Source organism: Panthera pardus, unplaced genomic scaffold (genome assembly GCF_024362965.1).
Source record: "Panthera pardus isolate Hobbes unplaced genomic scaffold, ASM2436296v1 HiC_scaffold_13, whole genome shotgun sequence".
Taxonomy (NCBI): Eukaryota; Metazoa; Chordata; class Mammalia; order Carnivora; family Felidae; genus Panthera; species Panthera pardus.
In genome coordinates this window covers 120,992,348-120,996,399 of record NW_026526688.1, presented here as the reverse complement: position 1 = coordinate 120,996,399, position 4,052 = coordinate 120,992,348, and the positions used below count along the sequence as shown (strand labels likewise).

The following is a 4,052-nucleotide window of genomic DNA, read 5'->3' as shown; positions in this document are numbered from 1 at the left end:
AAGAAGAAAGAAAAGAAAGAAGAAAGAAAGAAAAAAGAAAGAAGAAAGAAAGAAGATAAAGAAGAAAGAAAGAAAGAAAGAAAGAAGAAAGAAAGAAAGAAAGAAGAAAGAAAGAAAGAAAGAAGAAAGAAAGAAAGAAAGAAAGAAGAAAGAAAGAAGAAGAAAGGAAGAAAGAAAGAAAGAGAAAGAAAAGAAAGAAGAAAGAAGAAAAGAAAGAAAGAAGAAAGAAAGAAAAAAGAAAGAAGAAAGAAAGAAAGAAAGAAAGAAAGAAGATAAAGAAGAAAGAAAGAAAGAGGAAAGAAGAAAGAAAGAAAGAAAGAAAGAAAGAAAGAGAAAGAAAGAAAAGAAAGAAAGAAGAAAGAAAGGAAGAAAGAAAGAAAGAGAAGAAGAAAGAAAGAAAGGAGAAAGAAAGAAAGGAAGAAAGAAAGAAGAAAGAAAGGAAGAAAGAAAGAAAGAAAAAAAGAAAGAAAGAAAGAAAGAAAGAAAGAAAGAAAGAAAGAAAGAAGGAAGAAAATCTAAATAATTCAATCTCCATTTCAAAAGAGAATTTCAAAATGCAGAAGCTTTTAAAAAACATACATGAAGCCATCCTTCTCACTTTAAGGACAATGACCATTCTATGTGAGAAAAAGAACTGTGTCTAGCATACTTAACTGTGGAGGCCACAAATACACTACTTCTTCTGAGTTAGAAGCCCCAAACCTGAATATTATAGAGCACAAGGCAAGTCATGAGATTTCTGTACAATAAGCTGGATGCCTGTCATCCCCGGGGAAAATCAGAGATTGACTCAACTGCATAGTTTCAAAGACCAACCTCAATAAGTTTATTAAAAGTAGATGCCCACCCTTCACTCTCTGAGAGTACAAATTCCATTTCTGTCTCCACACCTCAGTAATAGTCCCCTTGCCCCCTCCAAAAGTGTACAACAAAGAAGTGATTCCTGTTGTGTATACCATTCTGGAGCTGGTAGAGGGGCAAGTGACATCTGCTCTGTATCAGTCTTTAGCTTAACTACAGTGACTTCTCTATCCTGTGAGAACTTGAGTAAAATTTGCACATGAAATATGATGTTAATGATAACTATGGGGACACCTGGCATTTGCTCTCTAGCCCCTGACATTTATGTTTCCACTTGGATTTTTTTGGCTGACACTCAAAGCTGGATTTTCTTCATGGCGCCCTGCCTGGCAGGAGAATCTTGTTTGACCTGGTAAGTGACGCTGTGCCCTGGAGAAAACTTTGCAGGGAGTTGGATCAAAGTAAGAGATAAATGCAATTTTTGCAAAACCTGGCTTTGTTGGAGCTAGTGTTGCTCCCTGCAGGGACTTTCAGTAGAAGGGATCCCACGCAGATGGGTGCTGTGCTGCACGGTATTTTATGCATGCCACCTACTGGTGCACACAAAATGCACGATGTGAGATTTGACACGTCCTCCCAGTTCCAGAATACATGTGCAACCTGGCAAACTCATTATCTGATCAGAGTAAACTGCACCCACTTTTGCTGTTTTTACAACTATTTAAATTTTAAAATGTCATTTATTTCTCCCCCTTAATAGGGATGTGGTTTTTTTTTTACTGTGTTGGTTTTTTAGAGGTTTTTAGAAATGGTGCCTGAATTATGAGCAGAGTAGAATTTAAAAGGTCTGTAAAAAAAAAAACATTGCTTTGTGAACTAGGTCAGAAGGGAAAAGACTTCATTAGTGAGCTAGATAACAGAAGGAACTAAATGAAGTAATGCTGATAGAGAAGGAATGAAATAAACGGAGTAGAATTATCCCCACATAAATACTTACTTTTTGTTCTTATCGATGCATTTTTCAAGGAATGCAATGGTCAACACCAAAGGAGAGCCAAGAAAACATTTCATTAAGATTTACTTGAATTGAAAGTGAAAAGAAGAAATTGATAATCAAAGCTTATTTGATATCAGAATCTGTGCAGTTCCTCTCCCCCGCTATAGACACCCTTCTCCATCCTTCTCTACCCTGGTCTTTCCCTGGTTGGCTGACTTCCTGGGATGACACGGAGTAGTCTAGGTGTCTTGCTGCTGGTCAGCTTTGGCTGTTGAGGGGCAAGATGCTAGAAAGCCAGGCTCTTTCTTCCCTAACTCTTCCCCGTTTTGAGGCTGTACCTCTGGCAGTAGTATATTCTCCATACACATTAACTAAAGCCCTCTCCTGGTAGCTCCTCATCCAAAGTCCCAGTGCTGCTTGGGCTCTGGTCACTATCCTTTCACATCCTTCTTTCAAACTTAGGGTTGGTAAAAGCTTCCCACTATGGCTAGTGCCTGGGTACCCTCTCATCATTTGATTCTCAGACTCTGAAAGTAGGAGCAACAGCCTCTTTCTGAACCAGCTGGTGGCCAATTCTGAACCCTTCCAGAAGTTTGACCAATAAGCCATCATAGGGTGCCAGAGCTTGAAGGAATTCTGGGGAATGGAGTCCGCTATCTCCATTTTAATGTTTTTAATGTTTATTTATTTTTGAGAGAGAGAGGGACAGAGGCATAAAGAGAGGGACACACAGAGTGTAAAGCAGGCTCCAGGCTCTGAGCTGTCATTACAGAGCCTGAGGTGGGGTTTGAACTCACCAACACCATGAGCCTTGAGATCATGACCTGAGCCAAAGTCAGACGCTCAACCGACTGAGCCACCCAGGCACCCCAGCTATCTCCATTTTCAAAACAAGGGATCTGAGTTTTGGAGAAGTGGCCCAAGTACTCACAATAGACAACCAAACAAGCTGATCTAGACCTGCAATTCAGGTCACAGGCTCTCAGTTCCTCCCAGGGTACTGTATCAGTTTCAGTGTTATTAACCTGTAGAAGGAGAGGAAACCAGAATATGTAAATTAAATCCCAATGCAAATTTTGTGTGTAAATTAATTTTGTATTTATCAATATGTACCAAGAAGGATTTTGACATACATATTACATCAGATAGATAGCAGCTCATGACACAGGACCGAAGGTTTTGTTTTTACTGTGGTAACTTTTGTTGTGCTAATGTTACCTCCTAGCATTCTAATTTTCCTACTGGGGACATTACACTTCTTTAAATGACTCAAATACCTAAATTATCACATATTCTAATTGACCAATATGTCTGGTAAGTTATTTTGAAATGTAGCAGTATACCAATTGAATAAAAATCGAAGGGGGGGGGGTGAGGAAGTATTTTCCTTCAAATGGACTCCAGAAAGACTGGAGGGATCTGAAGGCCTGAGTTCTGGCCCCAGTCCTATCACTGACGCCATGGCTTCCTTGGCTGAGGGTCCACTTACACATCTCTAAACAAAGTGGGGGGTCAGGTAACTTCTTAAATTCTCTTCCATCTCCTCTATCCCATAATTCTACAAACCAGAATGTGGAAGCAAGAACTCCTCCAGTTTGGTCATTAATAAAACGCAGAAAAAAATTTTCAAATAATTTTTGACTTGCTTTATATTTTTTTATCTTTTGATTTGACAAATACAAAAAAAAGAAAGAAAGCGTAATTACTCTTTCCCCAATAATGCTAGAATTAATGGAAAATAAATGTTGAAAGTGAAGTTCTAGAGTCTCTTAGCTAGTCTATTAAGAATATATTTGCGGCGCCTGGGTGGCTCAGTTGGTTAAGCGTCTGACTTCGGCTCAGGTCATGATCTCGCGGTTCGTGAGTTCAAGCCCTGTGTCGGGCTCTGTGCTGACCACTCAGAGCCTGGAGCCTGTTTCAGATTCTGTGTCTCCCTCTCTCTCTGACCCTCCCCCATTCATGCTCTGTCTCTTTCTGTCTCAAAAATAAATAAATGTTAAAAAAAATAATATATTATATTATATTATATTTTAATAATAATAATATAATAATATATTATCATAATATTATATATTATATTAAGAGCAGTTTTTCTGAATGTTTTCGGTTGAGGGAGAGAAAGGAAATGTTTTCAAGTCATTGACTAATTTCAAGATCTTCTAAGTGTTGTCCACAATTTCAGGGGTCCGCAAACTAAGACACCTATATACTTAGTTTAAAAATTCTTTTTTTTCAGTAGACAAATAATTATATA

The 4,052-nt window shown here is 38.4% G+C and overlaps 1 non-coding gene across 1 annotated transcript; it reads right to left on the bottom strand.

The window, feature by feature from the left end:
• Positions 1 to 2,570: 2,570 nt before the first annotated feature.
• Positions 2,571 to 2,664, bottom strand: TRNAQ-UUG (transfer RNA glutamine (anticodon UUG)). Its single transcript has one exon. It is a non-coding gene; the product is annotated as a tRNA-Gln (tRNA).
• Between the last annotated feature and the right edge of the window lie 1,388 nt (positions 2,665 to 4,052).